Source organism: Saccoglossus kowalevskii, chromosome 2, assembly GCF_978046115.1.
Source record: "Saccoglossus kowalevskii chromosome 2, keSacKowa6.1, whole genome shotgun sequence".
NCBI classification, from domain to species: Eukaryota; Metazoa; Hemichordata; class Enteropneusta; family Harrimaniidae; genus Saccoglossus; species Saccoglossus kowalevskii.
In genome coordinates this window covers 27,422,765-27,442,274 of record NC_140642.1, presented here as the reverse complement: position 1 = coordinate 27,442,274, position 19,510 = coordinate 27,422,765, and the positions used below count along the sequence as shown (strand labels likewise).

At 36.1% G+C, this 19,510-nt stretch overlaps 2 long non-coding RNA genes across 2 annotated transcripts; one reads left to right on the top strand and one right to left on the bottom strand.

The window, feature by feature from the left end:
- The first annotated feature begins 14,691 nt into the window (after positions 1-14,691).
- LOC146748636 (uncharacterized) lies at positions 14,692-16,644 on the top strand. The gene is made up of 4 exons (XR_014927462.1): positions 14,692-14,763; positions 14,951-14,984; positions 15,517-15,678; positions 16,054-16,644. It is a non-coding gene; the product is annotated as an uncharacterized LOC146748636 (long non-coding RNA).
- Positions 16,645-17,328: 684 nt separating this feature from the next.
- LOC146748635 (uncharacterized) lies at positions 17,329-18,314 on the bottom strand. The gene is made up of 2 exons (XR_014927465.1): positions 17,990-18,314; positions 17,329-17,501 (listed from the first exon to the last, which is right to left on the bottom strand). It is a non-coding gene; the product is annotated as an uncharacterized LOC146748635 (long non-coding RNA).
- Between the last annotated feature and the right edge of the window lie 1,196 nt (positions 18,315-19,510).

Here is a 19,510-nt window from a genome sequence, read left to right as displayed (position 1 = left end):
ACTCGTAAACTAATGTAAATTTTAAACACAGTCCCTCTATGGACTATATATAGTGATAGACGGACTGCGTTTTAAATAACCAGCGTGTTGAGGATAACACACGTGGAATAAATCTACACACAACTGAAATAAACAATATATCATGATATTGACTTTTTTGAGTTATAATGACAAATCGATTTTTCATGGATAAATCGAATATATTTGATATACGCCAACCGTTTTCCGGCTAATGGCGAAGAACATTAAAGCTACATTTGACTCAATCTCCTTTCCGACATAGTGTATACCTCTAGTTGAAATTATCTACCTACATCAACCCCGCCTAAATAACAAGTGATTGAGGAGAATGATCGAATCATTACACGACTGAACAAATACTATGCAGCTGACAGTGATATCAAAACTGTTACGTTTAGATGACTATTTAAACGATTTCGAGATCCCATAAAACATGAAGTTTACCAATGTGAGAAAAATAATTTGACTTCAGAGGAAGAAAGTGTACGCTACATACTCAGTGCACTCTGCCTAACACTAGTAAATAAACAAAGGTTTTTATAATATCCTACATTACGTTCAGGTATATCCGTAACTTATGTTGAAATGATTGGATCATTTGCATACGCGGAGATAAAATGTTCTAGAATGACTCAAATCGACAGCTGTTCAATCAGGAATTCTCTATGCTTAAAAACATACCATACAAAAGTTTGTAATATTATATAATACTAGAATTAGCTCCTAACATACGAGGGAACACATGTGGTGTGAATAGTCAGGAACACACGTGTGGACATTTCTCGCTAAGATTATATCATGGGCAGGATAGACGAAATGCAATTCGTTCACGACCGAGTTATAAAGTTATGTATTCTCAGGATATTAAATTTCTGATAAGATTTGGGCACATTTTGCGCAGGATTGATCACATTTGGTAGATGTTATACGTGTATTGTATGGATGATTTATTTGTTATAGCATTTGTCACACTCAACCATACTCTAGAATATACATGTACGTGGGTTTCTAATATGTATTCAGAAAAAAAAACTTTTTTGTTTCAATATAAAAGCACGATGGTGTTGGGTATAGTGTAAACAAATCACTTTATTTTGTTTGAGCAATTCATAAACAAAATTTTCAAAAAAAATCACATAATGAAAAGTATTCTCCATATGAGTACGTCATAAGTTTATATAAATATGCAAATCAGGAGGAGCTAACTGAATCTTGTTAATCTTATCATATTTTGAAAAAATACACAACATCGGTGTGGAGTGTAGTTAGAATAAATTGTACATTCAAACAAACATACAAGTATACGTATTAACGATCACGGGAATCGCCCCGCCGCTGCAGGCAGACACTACATACCACGCAACACTCAATACGCCAAAATCACTGTTTGAAATGAAGTATAGTGAAATTACGTAAATTGTTCTGAAATAATTCATAACTAAGTTTAAAAAGATTCATAACGAAAATCTGATCTTCGATCTATCTGTCGGTGAAGGTCATTCCTTGATGTGAAAACAAACTTGGGATATCAGGTGGTTTAATATATGTATTGACAGAAAAATAAGACGATTAAAACCAGAACTCTTGCCAATGTACTAGTTTAAACAAGTCATTGAAAATGACACAGTTCCCGTTCAAATTAATCCTCGTGTACCGAACTTGGTCTTGACAATATTCAAGAAATATATTTACGTGGTGAAATATCAAAACAGTGTACATACTGAGTATGACAAATAAAAAACATACAAAAGTAAACTGATCAAGTAAGAGTACTTTAAAAACATTTTTCATCGCAGTGACAAGGTCAAAGTCACCTTCAGAAAAGCACCCAGAATGATTTGGTCCGAATGAAATGCAGCTATTTAAATCAGCAAGCAACCTGTAAATACATACTGGAATGACTTGTTAAGCTAAGTTTTAAATACAATATGTCCCATATCTAGTATGTTATCAATAGTCATTTTAGCAGTACTCACACTAGCAGTATCCATAATCATTGAATATACCGAGGATATAAGACTCCTTAGGTGATACCTAAATATTTAAGTGAACTTTAATGAGCATAACCTGCAATCACTAATTTATCTTGACCCGTTATTTCAATTTGAAGAAGGACCAGCACTGCCTTCTTCTATATCCCCACTTAGCAACAGAATCATTCTCTTATTGTACAAATAAAGTTGCACACATCCACACAGAAACAAAGTTGTAGTTGCCAAACGGTCAAAATTGATCTAATCACAAAACAACTTCACGTGCATATATATACCTTCATGACATGTATGTGTACCAAATTTGAGAAGAGTCCATTAAATTATGTCTGAAATATGACCACACACGCACGTACACACGCACGCACGCATACACGCACGCACGGAACCAAAATCACTACTTCCCGGTTCGGACTACCGTCCGAACGGGAACTAATAAATGGGTCTCCCTCTTGTGTACAGAAAATGTCTTTTTTTATATATCGAGAAATTTGTATACGCGCGATATCGCAGTGCGTGTTAATTCGTTTTACGTGCTATACAGTGTCATTTATATAATATTTACATTGTGTGACAGTGCGAGGTAGACAATATGGATACTTATCACTTGTATTCATGGTTAATATGTCATGATTTATATTTCCATGTGTTTAGATGAGGCCGCTTTTCGCAGTCATAGCGACTTTCACTGATGACCCCGAGATAATCCACACCTGCTCGTAACTTGTCATGATCAGGTTCATTCGTATGTTAGGGGATTAGTGTTGGAACAACTGGCTGATAATGGTCGACTATGGAAGTTGGTTAAGTCAACGTGGCGCCGATAACTATGAGAGTCATGTCCCGACATCGGGGGCAATTAATCAGATATTATGACGTGTTGACACTCAAATAAATCTTTCACAAATATACAACATATGACACGGTAGTACGGGTCAGCCTGTCTGTACATTATACTGGCACAGTGTATATAATTATCTCCACGATTATATTAGATGTCACTCTATGTATTGCTTGAAAAACAAAATCACATTTCTACATCTAAGTCACATACTGCGTATTAATTACAATGTAATTCTATTCAAGCGACCACGCACAAATAAAATTTTTCTGAGAGGTGTTTAGGTAGGTCATTTCAACATTGTTTTCCGTGGCAAGGATATATTTCAATATCTCACATTTTTGCTCGGTGACAAATTGAGAAAAAATATATATAGTGTTTTACAAGGTACATTTTGATGTCTAAAATTATTAAAATACTGACAATATTTGAGTGGGTTATCGACAAGAAATGTGTTCTTCACCGGTGCTAACATTTTTATGCTTTTCATTTTACTGTTTTTCACAATAATAATGACAGTGAACCAACAACGTATACTCACTGCTGACTAATAGTAGAAAATGAATAATTGTAAATAGAATGACACAAAATATTGTCAATATATGCGCTAAAATATGCGCACATGTAAAAAGAAAACACTCACGACTAGCATTTTATAGCTTTGCACAGCATTCATTGAAAACGTATCGCTACTGCAGACAGACGCAATCCCAACTACGCAACACTAACTTTCCTAAGAGAGCAGTTCGAAATGTTGTGTGAAAATGACGCGTGGTGATAATTAGTTGGAAATGCACAAGCCAAATCTACGTCATTAAAAACTGTATATATTCATGGTACAGAATTAACAAACACAGATAGATCTGGGGGTCAATTTTGTTCACCAGTAATAACACACACGTGTGTGATCGATGTAATTACATGCAAACAACCATACTTAAATCACCACACGCAATTCATTTATTTTCTGGTAATGCTTTTGAGTTCCTAAGTTTCTTAAAATCGCGCGAATAATAAAAAGTATATGCTTCCCATTAGTCGTCCCACATCAATTTAAAAGAGTCAAAGCAATAACATCAACAAATTATTTATTATCATGTGAAAACAATAACAGTGAATTTTCTCTCAACGGTACAGTAAATATCACTTTAAAATAAAGTGTTATGTATAATCAATATAATAGCACAAATTGAACGAATTTTAATTGAACTTCATGCGTTTCAAGTGTTTACACAGTAAGCCTGAGAAACTGACCACATGTTTGTCGTGCATGCTTGTAACCGGTGCTTAGCTGCAAGGCTATCTATTGATTCGTGTGGTATTTAATACCATCCCATTTATGACGAAGTCAGCTGTTCACTCTTCCGTAATGCGAGTGAACGTTCTATCAATAGAACGTTTCCGTCAACTCTACGATTAATAAGCAGCCATGAAGCAAGCAAAAAAATATGTCTTTAAACACACCGATCGATATAGTTATGAAATTGCAAGAAATAATAGCCTCTGCTATACTATGCAGTTGAACCGCAATTAAATAATTAATGACGTGAATGTGGCATGCAACGCAATTTAACTCTAATTTCCTCTTTACAATTGTGTTCCAGCAAAATGATTGAAATGGAAAAAAGTCGAAACTACAGCGGAGATTATTCATAAATACTACAATCGACAAGGTATATGTACCTAAATGAATCGTGATTTTTGAATGCTTTAAAACGCATGAAGCTTGGTTTTTACATTTTTGCTAATACACCATTTGACGCTCTATGTAGTCCCCATTTTGTGAAACAAACATCTCTGCAACATGTAGTGAATGCTAGCGACGCTAAGAAGACAGTTTAGCTAATCCGTTGAGAAAACGCGGTTCCAGAGACCGACAGTAAATTATTAAAATAACAATATAAAGCTATTGGAGGTACAATTTAACGTAGAAAATTTGGTCTTACTGACATTGGTGGCACGTTGTACTGCAACGTAACTCGTGCTATTTCCATCGAGTCTTTTGATTTCGGTTTAGCGATATGTAGACGGTTATAGCGTTTTTGCGATTCAAGTTTCTGAGAGCGTTTCACGGAAGTAGATTTTTCAGCTTTTGACCGTGACTGTTTGGTTTCCATTGACTTGGTATTCTGTGGTCGCGTTGTGACTGGGTTTTGATCCAACAGTTGTCGAGTCGGTGTAGCACGAGGTGTTGGGACAGGACTGCTGGTCGCTGACCGATACTCCAAGTCCAACTTAACATAAGTAAAACTTGGAGAAACGCTATTCAAATAATCTGTAACTTTGTTGTCAAGTTCATCGATTTCTGATGGAAATGACACAATAAATGGATCTTTGCTATGGCTACCAAAACTTTTATTCGGACAAAATAAATAATTTGTTTTAAGATCCACGGTTGGTGTCGATTGTGGGTAGTAATCTGGCGATGCAGATAAAGACGGTGAAACCGGGCTGTCTAGTGAGTTCGTCGTACATGCTTGATCTGTAGTCTTCTCGTCGTCTTTGACGTGTGGAACAGCTATTGAATGTCTATCACGAGCATGTCCTATTGGCGGCAATGTAACGATTCTATTCCCAAAACGTTGTGTTTTCTGAACGGCCTTTTCCCCTCTATGTCTAGTGAGTGAGTTACTGCTATCAATGTTTGAGACGTCTTCATCGACGACTGCCACTGATGAGCCAGACGGATGGTTCTTGAATACAGGACCGATGTTCGTTTCCATCACACCAGCTTCCAGTGAGGGAGTAGTTTGCAAACTCCCGACGTAATTGCTGCGACTTATTTCTAAATCCAGAAACGAATCGCCAAGATAGTCGGACAAAGTTCCAAATAGTTTTCCGATGCAAGATTCGTGATAGTTTGGAACATAGAGGAGAGCAGTTTCATAGCAATGCCTTACCACGTCGGATAGCAATACAGTTTGATGTGTACTGGTTTCCAAGTCAACGTCGTCACCGTCATCCGTAATACTGTTGTCTCTTACATTAATTTCACGGTCTTTTGAACATCTTGAGCTGGGTGTGTCGCCTCTTCTTTTTAAGATTCCCGTATGGTAGAACGATTTTGTAAATGTACGCGGAAGACTGAACCCGGGTTCCCTCACTGCAATAATCGGCAAATTAAACTCTACAGCAATTCCCAAATGATGTATGCAGACGTTACTTTCTATTGTCTTGTCGTTCATCACGAATATAAATGCATCTGCGCTAGTCACGGTTCGCAGCATTTCAGAATAATCTTGTTGCACCTGCGATGGATTGCTACGCACATAACTGAAAGGAGAGAGCGCGGTAATGATACGTTCTGTATTTGTACATGCAACGTTACTGTGGCAGTCATCTCTGAGTGAACCACACACAAAGAGCGCAGTCCGTGCGTTGGCCCCACTAGTAGATTCCCTACTCTTGCACGAATATGTGCCTTGCGAATTAAGTAGAGTTTCCTCCTTCGTAGAGTTGTCACAGTCAACTACATTTTCAGTGCTTGTAACCTGAACTCCTTCCATGAACGGTTGTAAGAATTCCCACAGACAGTCTAAGTGTTCGTCTTGTATGAGATTAGGGTAAATCTGCACTAATCTCAAAGCCGTGCTTACCAAATCGGTATTACGCTTGATCCACTTGAGAGCACCACCGAACGTGGGGAACATCTCAGAAGCGTACATGGCGTTTACAGACTTCGACGACGTCAAACTGTTGCCTATCTGTGGATACATGGGTAGTTTTCGTTGACTTCTCATTCTGCTCTGTGAATTTCATTCGTCCTCGTAATACGAAATTTATATGTATCTAAACGTCCAGCGAATATATGTTAGCCTTGTTGCTATGCGTAGTTAATAACAGTCGAATGCGCGCGCAGATGTCAATTCCCAATAATTACATACTAGGGCGATAGTGTTGACACTCTGTGCCAATGCACTCCTATAATCAGTAATATACACCATCGGTTAGAATCCATGGTGAATGCTCAATCATTGACATGATTTTTAGTGGCAAACAAGGACAGTCGCTACTTGTGATGAATTGCTCATTGACGTCATCATTTGCATATATTGTATTTAGCGTGACAACTCTACTTTAACTGGCCTTTGGCTTTCAAGAGGTCAGGCTATGGTAAATATAATCAGTACTCTGAGATGTAGATTAAATAGTATTACTCAATGTCTACAAGATAATCGCCATGGCAACTCATCCATTATTGTTCTTATTCCCTTCTGTACTAAGTAGTGCGCACGTCTTCATTGCAAAGTGATACACTCCGTGTCGTTGCCTAGATGCACTTACATTATTTAATAAATGCATGTCATCTATCTTCAAAAGTGATGCGTTACATTCAGAGCAAGCGAATTATACTAATTATCATTTTTCTTAGTTACATGTGCCAGCGGAAGTCCGAATCTTTCAAAAATATACTTAGCACTGCTACAAATAAAACTATACATTAAGCCTAACCTGTATGATACACTTGTACATTACAGAAACACAAAAGAGCGTATTCCTAGGCTCCCGTTGCCAGGCAACGACGCTGCACTGTATTCCGGATGCGAGTCAATGAATTGTGTAGGAAGTGGGTGTGTACGCACCAAAATAGCCACCATTAATAAAAATGCACTGACTTAATGAATACAGTTTAACACTTGGTAGTATAAAAGGCGAGAATACAAATTTAAAGTTTATAAGATTAGTTATTCGAAAATATCACAATTACCAAATTATAGTGCATAAACGCTTACTTAATTGTGGCTATGCTAAATCAAAGAGGAATGTCGTAAATGTGCTCCTACAAATATGATTATATCGCATACTAACCCCCAAGCACACATTTATCGTTTCAGTATTTAAATATATTAGAAACACAGTCTCAGTACCGAACAGTGCGTACTATTTACCCATATTAACAGTGCATTGTCTTCTAAATGAATTATTGAATTAATTAAAGAATTATAGTATACCATTCTTAACTGGGCTGCGATCACAGTGAACTTTCATTCAACTGAAACTACCGTTTTTTCCCTCACAATATCACATTTGAACGTAGCAATGCTACACGCTATTTCCAACAACAAAACTCCCTTGGCACCGTGAATTAACGATCTATTTATTGATTTTATTAAATAATTAGATACTTTACGGTGAGTCGTTCTCCAAGCAATGGCTTTTATTGTTAATGGTTTACACAGTCAGTGTTTCAAGTGCTCTCCAATTGATCGGAAAGGATGCGCAATATAAGCAATATCTAACAAAGGAACGTTAGGTGAATACTAGTCATATTCTACTCTTAAAACATGGCCTCTTTTCGTATTATGTGCTCTTAGAAATCACCCTGTAACAAAGAATAAGAAAGATAGCTGCAAGAAACAATTTGGGGATTATGTGCCATACGAGCTGCTTCATGACTGGAAACAGTCCATTTATTTCGAGTATTTTTTATTAATTACCAAAAATTTAATATTGCTTCATATATTTTAATATTGACTTAACATTGTTATGACAAATTGAAATGTGCTCATAACGGACAGGTAAATTATTATAGCACAACCCTGTAAATGAAAGATTATTCAATTTTCCATACAGTATACGGAATTCATGTTTCATGAGATTACTTCACAAAATAAGATATATTATCCAATTTCATAGTTCTGTGTTTCGAAATGGCGCTGTCAATCATTAATTAATTTAGAAGCAATTTAATGTTTTTTGCAATATATTCTGATAACATTAAGTTTATCAGATATCATCATTAAATAATAGATCATTTTACAACACAAAACGCAACTACTATGAGCTAGTAATTTTGGAAATTTAATTAAAGAGATTTCTTAAAACAACACCAAAATATGAATACCTACAAATTCAATTACAAACTACTTAACAATACTCTAGAAATAGACTGAATCCTGCATCGTGGTAGAAATATAAACTGACTTTTTTAGGATTAAAAATAACACTATGGGGTGGTTGAATACATGTAACATTCACCAACCAGACATTTAAACCCATTAACTAATTTCGCCTGTATATAGAACCAATAACCATCTTGACTTTTTACTAAGCGATCACTCAATCCATTTATATACACATTGAAAGCAAGCAGGGAGATGAGATAAAATGCCAGCTTGTCCGACGCTGTTCAAAACAGGAAAAAAACACAGACGTAGTGGATCCCCATTTAACAGACAATAATTGATTGATGTACCAAAACCCCCAACTATAAAAATAGGCATAATCTAAAAAAGAAGCTTTTGGAGTCCAAAGATTAATCCTATCCAAGGGTGTTGATGCATCTAAAAACCACAGAAACACTAGGTTTAAAAGTAGACGATACATATAATCTGTATCAGACTATTTATATAGAGATATAAATCACAATCTCAATGAACACATGTGGTTACAATATACTATTCAAGTTACTCTTACTTACTACTACATATAACTTACTATTTTATAACGTATACTGTAATTTAGAGGTTCTGCTATTAATGTAATCATCACTCTGCCATGAGGTAAATGCTGCTGTCATTGTGGGCAAAACAAACCAACTCATGAAAACCATAGAATTCAGACACAATTCTTGTCAACTATTTTATTACATTTGTGATTATAGATTATCACATTTGTTAGCGTCAAAATGACAGGTTGCAGTCGTTTGTTGCTTCACATGAGAAGTTAGTTTTCCTGGCAAAAACCTTGCGGTTTCTCTTCAGATTTTACGCGATATTTTACCGACGTTAGCTGACAGTATTGCTTGCTGGAGGAATCTGGTGGTTTTGTTCAGCCAGCATTAATGGTCATGTGAAAAATGAAATATATACTGATGGCAGGCACGGTTGGTAACGCTTTCATCAGGTATTCAGGCACTCATTAATTAATTAATCAATTAATTATAGAAACGCGTTTTACTGAGATCTCTGGGGATATTGAGCTAAATCGTAGATCTGAAAAAATATCTAGCTTTAGCATAAATGAAATCATTTTTTCTAAAGAAATAAAAAAATCATTGAGCAAATCGAGTTCTAGACTGAGAAATGAAATCAGTGACATCAAATGATCGTTCGGCAAACTCAAAGACAATGATTTTAAATAGAAAGGGATTTTTCTGATCTATCAAACACAATTAGAACGTACCGAGGACCGTTTAGAATGCGTGGAAAATGGTGTGAATTGGTGGGAGTCAACAATCGAATAATGCTGAAAATACAAATAGTACGGCACGTTTGTTCTCCTGATAAAAGTGTTGACTTTTCAAACGCTTTGCATTCAGAAGCATCTATACTGAAACCTTGAATCTATCATCACTGATCCGAATGTACATTTTTGTAAATATCCAGGTGCAGTGAGCAATATCCCAACATTCACTGCAAAGACTAGTGACACCCACGAGGCAATGTTGTGTTGCGGTGTTACAGACTGTACTCAAATTACTGACACGTTATATGTACAAGGATTTCATTTGCACCCATGTAATGACATATGTAATCTCTAACATGCATCTTTTATATCGTTGATTCTCAATCTGTGAAACATTAGTTTTCTGAAATAACTGTTAACTGAGATTATTTCTGGGTTCTCTAAATTGTTGTGAGAAGTTGATTACCAAGGTGCCACAAATAAGAGTAACCTGTAAACCTTGAGGGCATTGACCTTCAGGATATGTTATGAAGAGAGCGTTTTTGGCACAAGGTCAAGCTTATTTGTTGCCATGGATAGTGAGTATATTTATTTTCTGTATCCGGAGTCAGCTATCCCTGTAATTCAATGAGACATATCCTAATTTTTGGATGGTGTGATACTTGGCGGAGTGTCACGATCGGTTTAGATGATGTTTGTTTGCACTCTGGTTTCTTTATTTAAACCAACAAGGTATCCAACCAAAAGGGAATTGCAATGTACTGATGAGCGATTGAGGTCCGTCGAGTAGAGATTGGCATCGCTACATAGTGACCCCATCCTACGTTATCACCATCATCAGTGAACTCAGTGTAATGTTATATATAAGTGTTATTGTATCTAGCTAAGCATCCAATATACAGATAATGTTTTATATAAGGGGTGAACCATTTGAATACGGTGGCTGGGACTTATAGAAAATCACATTATTGCGACCGTGAGTTTTTGCTCGTGAGAGCATGTCTGGACATTGTTTTTCCAAAATATATTACTTTTATGTCTGTGAATTGTTTTCCTTGATTTCAGCCACAATCATTTTTTCCCAAAATCCCGCAGCTCTAGCAGATTCCAAACTATCTTTAATAATTCTACTTATACCAATACAACTGGAGAATTTCTGTATGCAATTATTGTTTTTTTTATTAAATTCAAAACGAACCCATGCAAGTTGTTGAGTAACTGATCCCGAGAGCCTAACACAGTTAATAATTTAATCCAATTATCTACGTATCGTTCTATTTGTGGTTGCTTCATTTCTAATTTGCTGAATAGGCCTTTACATCTCATGGGTAATTGACAGACCGATATAGACCCTATTCATGGAACTAGCTGTCAATCGTAACGGAAACACTCTACAGCGAAATTCCATTGTGAAGAAATGTTCACTTCATTCATGCAGCAGATCGTCCCACTTTATACATTATATACATACACTATTTTTAATAAAGTTATTAAAGTTTCCGCGATATTTTGGACAGGGTACAATATTTATTCACTCACTGTTTAATATAGCTAGAACGCTGTACGTGTCTTCAGTTTCAGGTTAGTTCTTCTGTCGATTTCTCGCAACAAACAACGTAATTTTTTATTTATTTTTTATTTCGAGAAACTTAACATGAATCGTTATGGCATTCCTAGGCACAACACCTCGCCATGTATCAACTTTTAAATTGTCAGTTAAAAACGTCTTTCATAGTAGCATTTCTATGGGATTGACGTACTAGAATGAATGGGTTCAATTATCAGTGTTTACTGATGACATCATTGACTGGCCCTCTAGTGGCGAAATGTCGCCAGGCAAAGCGGACGTTTGTCGTCTGCTTCACAGCCCGTTTTATACCCGATATTTAGGGCATTTCGCAGCACATACAAGTTGTTTTTATCGACAGAATTCATTCATGTCTCAAATTTCATGTACAGTGTCAAAAGCCAGACCTCTGATCCCCTTTATCATTTGCATATACAGTCACAGATAGCTAATAACAGTCATCAAATGATTTTCACACTATTTCTCCTCATCTGTCACTAGCCAGTACCATATTTTATGCAAGAACAAATTGCCTTCCAGTGTATATTTATTGTATTTCTTCTTATTATAATATGAGGTTATTACGAGGATACCTCAAAGTATGCACAAAGACATTACAACGGCAGTATCAATCGACGCGCAGCGGTAGTCGATGCGACGGTCAACTGTCTGAGTGCATACTTTGAGGTATCCTCGTAATAACCTTATTATTATACACATTCTTCTTCAAAGAGTACACCATTTCCTAATATAGTAGGATGAAAATACCCCAAAATTACGGCACGCTGTAATGGCGTTGCGGTGACATATGTACAATAATAATTATTATTAGGCAACCTTATTACTCGTTGTGTATTCTACATACATCGTGATTTCATTAATTTGTTCACTGAATCGGAAATGTGTTGTTATATTTTGTTTTATTTACGTTTGAGTGGCCCAGTGCAGTATGCTGTTTTTGTCTATGTGCGCGCGCGGTCATGTGTAGATAGAGGCCCGTAGCAAGTTGATACCTGCACTTGGGCTTCGCCTCGGTCAACAATGCTCTCCTCGGGTTTATCTGTACATATCGACTTAAAATAAGACACAGAAATAGTGTGGTACTGAGTATTTCTTTCTTTTGATTTGTGTTTGCATCACAATTCCTGTTTATACACTAATAAACATAATGACGGCGTGAATAAATTTAGTTCTGTTAAATTGTGTGTTGGATATTGTGGAGTTTATTATTATATATGGACACCTGGCTGGAATAACTATACCATAGTTTTGGAGAGTGCAACGTTCGAACGCTACCTTTATTGACAAGGGGCATAGAATTGGGTCACGTCCTATATATCTATTGTGTATTTTACTGGCCTAACCAAGGTACTGAGTATTTCCCCGGTTGATTATTCTTTTGTTGAATTCTATATATTTTAGAGTTAGGATCAGGAATTGAAATTGATATTCCTCGGTCATGGATATTACTCGGTGTTTAATTTGTAAACACGTTAAGAGTATACTATTCTTGGTAAAACGCCAGAATATTTCCTCCACAAATATTCAATTCAACACACTGTATGCAGAGTAACCTGTCAGTTTACATGCCCTTAGAGATGACTTAAAATTACTTTTTCAACTGTGGTACCCAAGTGTTAACTGAGTGGCCCTCAAGATAAAACTTTGCAGGTGTAGTCTTCAGGGCCCATACTGTAATAAAAAGTTACTATTTTGAGGTTTCAAACAAACACTGTAATATATTGACCTATGATTGATATACCTGTTAATGGCTTTAATGGAATTAATTGCTGCGGGTGATACCTTTATGTTTTAATTGACCTAGATATACATCTGAGCATGTGACTCCTTGATGTTTATTGCAATGATTATTGGACTTAGACTTAACTATATAAATAAATACACGGTAATAATGCCAAATACATAGTGCATGACACTATCGGTTGGGAATACTTGGTAAATTCGTGAGTTATGATATTGATTGAAATGCGGTCTGTGACGTCACCAATTTTATCTTAAATACTAATACAGAGTTGGTATTTGCGTACAATGGACGTGATGACGGGAAACAATTGAACACGATTTCATTTGTGAATATTAAAGTTCTGGGTGTGTGTGCTAAACATACACCGGGTCACGTCAATTATCACCAGAGACACCGCGTGTTCACAACGTAGTCTTATTGGCGTGCAAAGTCTTGTTTAGCGGTGCACACATACACTGCTTTTACGAACGATTATGTATAGAAGTGAATATTGAATGTCATTCATTTTTTATATTTAATTATCACACTTGTAATTACCATATCGCTGATATTACTAAAAGCTTCTTGTTAGTACGCATTAACATTTGTGTATTACACTATTTTAATCCGTGTTGGAGTTCAAAAGTTCCAAATAAATGAAAGTGATTTCAGGTTGAGATTCTCCAGTGCACAATCGTTCACAACTCAATAAACCGTACACAAGATTACATCAAGCAATGAATTTATGCTACTCGTAACACAATAGTTGTCGTAGGCTTTTGTCACAGTTCGCAGCAATCTGCTTGTCGTAACTGTTAAAATATTGCGGGTAAATATTAATTGAATTGACATTAACGTGTTTTTTTGGTCGTCGTGCCCATCGGTGCACAGCAATCCAATTCAGTATGATGACCCTATGACAAAGAAGTCAACTGCGACGGAACAGGTAAGGTATTGAATTTATTGATGCAGTAATGCTTGTTTAACTTGTAAATACAAATGATCAGAAGATTTTGTTTGCGGTCAAATTGAAAGTGCCATATATATTTTATATTGCAAATTTACATTCAGCGACTGTGACACAAAAAAGCCCGATTTCTTGTATATATTGGAGCGTTGCTAGGAGATTATCAATCTGATTAAAATCCGATGTAGGTATGAGGCTCCAATTTTTTTTTATTATTTTTTTTTATATATATAACCCTTTATATTATAATTATTTGTATTTTAGTTTGAATATGTCGATTTTTTTGTTTTTTCTTGCCGTTAATCATTACTTAGAAAATTGTGTCCCAGTCGCCTCTAACTACATCTGACTCAATGCCTATACAAATCTCGTACAACGAGATCAGTTTTCGACGAGTTTTGTCGACCAATCATAGTGTGGCTTACAAAAATAGCTGTCTGACTTTGCACATGCGCCAGACTTATCGTTCCAGGCTATTTCAAGATGGCTGCAAGTAATGTTAGAACCGATTCTCTAAGACAAGCCTACGTCACAAACTGGTCAAAATCCCCCAAACATTGCCAGCAACCAATCACAGACTAGCTTAAACAATAGCTTTCCCTGACGATAATACTTAGCAACGTTATTTCCCCCACTCTAACTTGAAAAATCTTTTGTTTTTGTCTCGTTTCCGTTTCCGGTCTGTCTTAGAGAATGTGAAATCAATCGAGGATTCCGAATTTGGGGTGAGTTTTAGTCACTTTTACAAAAACTTAATTATTATTTGTGAGCAATCACGATTGATGTATGTAATTCATTTGAGATAATTTGGATTTCAACTTTGATGACCTTGTATTACCACAGGTGAGGCGGCAGTCACCGATCATGTTAACGAATCGCATTCGACGCAATATAAACCATCACTTACGTGCATGTTGTTTCGACTTTATACTGATACAGTCACCACGATCTAACTATTGCATTATGAGTTAATATATTATGGCCAGGCAATGTTTTTGCGAGTCTCTGATAAACCTATGGCTTTCATGTCAGTAATTTTCGTATTTGTATTTATCCTTTCAACGACATCCCCTACTCGGTATTCCCTCCTTAACCGTTAAACGGTCCGAGCGCCTGTGAGTAACAGTAATAGTTTTGTCTTCACGTGACGCCGTGACTGTGACCTATATGCATGAACCAGTAACGTGAATAATGTATTTGCCGAGTCAATTTCGTTATTGCGATATATTGAATGTGCACATTTCCCCTTTCTTTAAGGTGTGCAAGAAGGAGGCATTAACACATCTGTTATCAAAAAAAAAAATGTCCAAGCCATCCTGCCAACTGAATTTGGTTGAATCACTAATCTACCCATGTATAATTGAGGAACCTGGTTCTGTTATCATATTTTCTCCTGTGGTTTCATTAATGAAAGTTCAGGTAAGATTTCCACTCAACATTCAAATCATAGTTTGCATTATGTGTGTTATAAATTGTAGAAGTTCATGTTGAATGGTCGATGGAATGCGGTTTAAAAGTGGCTTAGCCACTCATCATTTCATTTTCTGATAAAATACGAATATTTTTAATGTAGGATATATGTGAACATATTCCTCCACTACTGCATATGTACAGAGCTGTGTTGGTTCATTAAGTTAATTGGGCAGTTCATTATAAAAGTGCTCATTCTACCAAAATTTCAGTGTACATGTTTTACTAGAGAATTTTTTTCTTAAAAATCAGGAAATAATTAGATTTGGAGTCCTAACTTGTACATGTTTACCTTCAAATGATAATTTGTGTTTTTTTTTGTAGGGGTGAAAAACCAGATGACAGCCAAAAAAGCATGCGCAAGACACAACAAAGTGCATTCAAGGAATTTTTCTAGCATGTTGGGGAACTATGCTGTTTTGCCTGATGTTACAGTCCTTGCACTGACCACAACTGCCTCAAAATCTCTACAGTCCCAGTTGAAAGACAGCCTATTATTCCAGACTCCTAGGGACAGTGTATCCATATTTTATTGGATGGTTGACAAAGAGAAGAAAAAGATACTTTCCCACAGACAATTATTTATTTTTCATTAGGTCTAAAATATCGTTATTTCAAAGAGGAGTATCCCAGTCAGTTGTTTTATATGCGAATGTACCGTATAGGGAAACTGACAGTATTGTACAAGAATTGCATCCAAAAGAAATAGCTGAAGTGTCCAACTAAAGTTTGAGATTAATATTCTGCCACACAGCCTTTGGTATGGGCAATTTTATCAGAAATGTACTCCATTTAGATCCCTCTTTCGATATTGAAAGTTATAATACAGGGGTCAGATTGAGTTGGTAGAGATGATGAACCATCTCAGCAGTCTTATTTTATCATGTAAATTAATAAATTATATAATAAATGTAACAGTATATAGAAGGGTTAACTTATTTGAAGATGTTGCATCAAATGGAAGACATCAGTGACATGAAAAACAATAAACCGCATCACCTAAATAAGTGACATCTTGGTTTATTTCATGAAAAATAGCATATATTTACATCCTTAAGGTAGCGAGAAGGTTTTGTGACGTTTTTAAATAAAACATTCTCTGTCTGTTGTCTCGTTCAGAACAGTAATTTAGGTTATATATATCAAAAGACTAAGTATAGAGGTGCAAGTTCGCACAAACTGGACAGACATTGTTTACATAATTATCACGTGACATCAAAAATGGCGAACCTTGTAAAAATGACTAAGTACGCGATTGCGAGAGCACACTGCGGAACAATCTGATTAAAATCTGATGTAGTGTACGGGCTTTAATTATTTTGGCTATAAACTTATTTTAATTTTATTTTTTATTACTTTTGTTATTAATGCCATTTTATTTCATTATTTTACTTTGATTTTGATTTTGTGATTTTTTTTAATTCTGCCCTACCTACATCTGATCCGACGCCTATGTAAGTCCCGTTCAAATCTCGCGTAAGTAACAGCCAATCACAGCCCCCCTTTTATACAGGCTGTCGGTTGCTTACTTTTCAGTGTATACGGGCAATCTTTCTGTACATTATATTTTGCCCACTTGAATAAACCATTAATAGAAAATTGCTAGTATATTTTTATTTGCAAAAGAAATTCCACAGCATTTTACAATTTTTGTCATTACATTGAATATTTGTTCACTTCCAACAAATGTGTACACTTCCAGATACATCTTCGCCAGCCAAGGTTCGTTCATTCAGTCATCGCTTCAATTTTACATCACTGAGCATAAGTATCTAGAATGGAAGCAAAAAATAAGTAAATCGTAATGATTAGAACACTGTAAACAGCTATAGTAAACAATGCAAACTGATTTTAAATTGTATAACGGTCACCGGCCCACGGCATCGACGCAGAAAATTGGAGCAAACATATATTTCCTGATCAATTGCGATGTGTTCCAAATAAAAAATATTTTATTCCAGTCCAAATCAGCTCAATTACTTTAATAAAGAGTTATTGTATAATGTACAAAATGTTGATACAATTTGATGAATTTTTACAGCTTCAATACCGTAGACGATTTTGGCCCGATCGTCAACAAAACATCACCCGTCTCCAGGGCAGGCGACTGGAAAAAGACACTGGTGTTCGGTCGAACCGGTGGAAACAAAATCGTCACTCCCAGAATAACTATGCGAAATAACGATCTAAAGTCGAACCATTCGAGCCACAATATTAACATAAAAATGACTTTCGTTGCATTTGACAATGATAAACTTACCGAAAAGCCGTGTTATTCACGGTCGCTAACGTCGGTATAATCCGCCATTTTATTTGAGTGTGTTTGCCACCTGACTCTGCCCGGTGACGTCATCATGTGCGCTATAGAAGGAGGTCTGTGATTCGTTGACTAAAATCGTCGATAGTGGGTCTCGTTGAAATCTCGTTACATAGGCATCGGCTCAGATGTAGGTAGGGCGGAATTAAAAAAATCATCAAAATCAAAGTAAAATAATAAAATAAAATAAAAGGGCATTAATAACAAATATAATGAAAAATAAAATTAAAATAAGTTTATAGCCAAAATAATTAAAGCCCGTACACTACATCAGATTTTAATCAGATTGACTGCGGAATTTCCTGGTGAAATTTAAGTTATGCATTGTCCGTAATCAAGTCCATTGAAATGCGTCTCCGATAATCAAAAGACCTATTATTCCGATTTCTATGCAGGTTTGTTTTTTTGTCCCCAAATTATTTCATACTTGGCAATCTTTAACAGACTATTATTCTGTGACAAAGCATTTTCTTTAAAAACCCAGACATATTTCGCACCATCATTATCTTTTGAACGATAACTGCGAGTTTGAATGTCCTAGTCCGAACGCACTTGATTTGGCGGTGGTCCCAATGAGTCGTTCTCGATCAAAACTTCAACTCGAGAAAAACGCGAAAAACAGTTTTGGTTAATAAAACACTGTAGATTTGCTGCATTATTATAAATATACACTAAAAATGACCAAACATATTAACCACTGATATCATAGAACTCATAAAGAGTGTCAGATAATGAATAATTTCAAACTCGAGCGTGAAAAATGAAGAAAACTGCTGGCATTTGAGTCCGTACTCCAGGAACGTTCGGGTTTTCCATTGTTATGCAAACGAACAACGAGGGATAATCCTCTGACAAACATTACTGTCCCACTGTACACGCTGACAGTTTACAAACAAGCTAATCCTTCAAGTGTCTCAAATAAGACATCTAATAAAACGGTTTTCATGGTGAAACAAAATGGCCGATGTTTGAACAAAAATTGCTGTGTCAGAGTGCGACACTGAGTGGCAGATTTTTCTTTGCCTCGTCTGTCAACGCTTTCTTTCTTTTCTTCGCCATTGCGTTAGAAAAAAAATGTATTAGTAAAATAGAATATTGACTTGGAAAATAAAACGATTTAAAAGAAAGTTGTGCAAAGTTACAGTACTCCTTTCGCACAACCTCCCGCCCGCTTCCGCTTTCCAATCACCTTTTTCTCTCGCTTGTTGAATTCAACCGGACAATTTCCGCTTTTTTTTCGACCGAGCAAACCCCGAAATATCACCGCCCACCTGCTCGCTCGCGCGCATTTAAAATTCGGACTAACAGAATAATTTCCGAGGTTCACATTGTCTTATAATTGTCTTTCTGATTTTTATAGATGTTGAACAGCTGACAAAAGTTCAAATACTTTTTGTTTTAACTATATATAATTATATGCACGCAACCTGACCCTTTGACCTCGATTTGGCTTGGACTGAATAT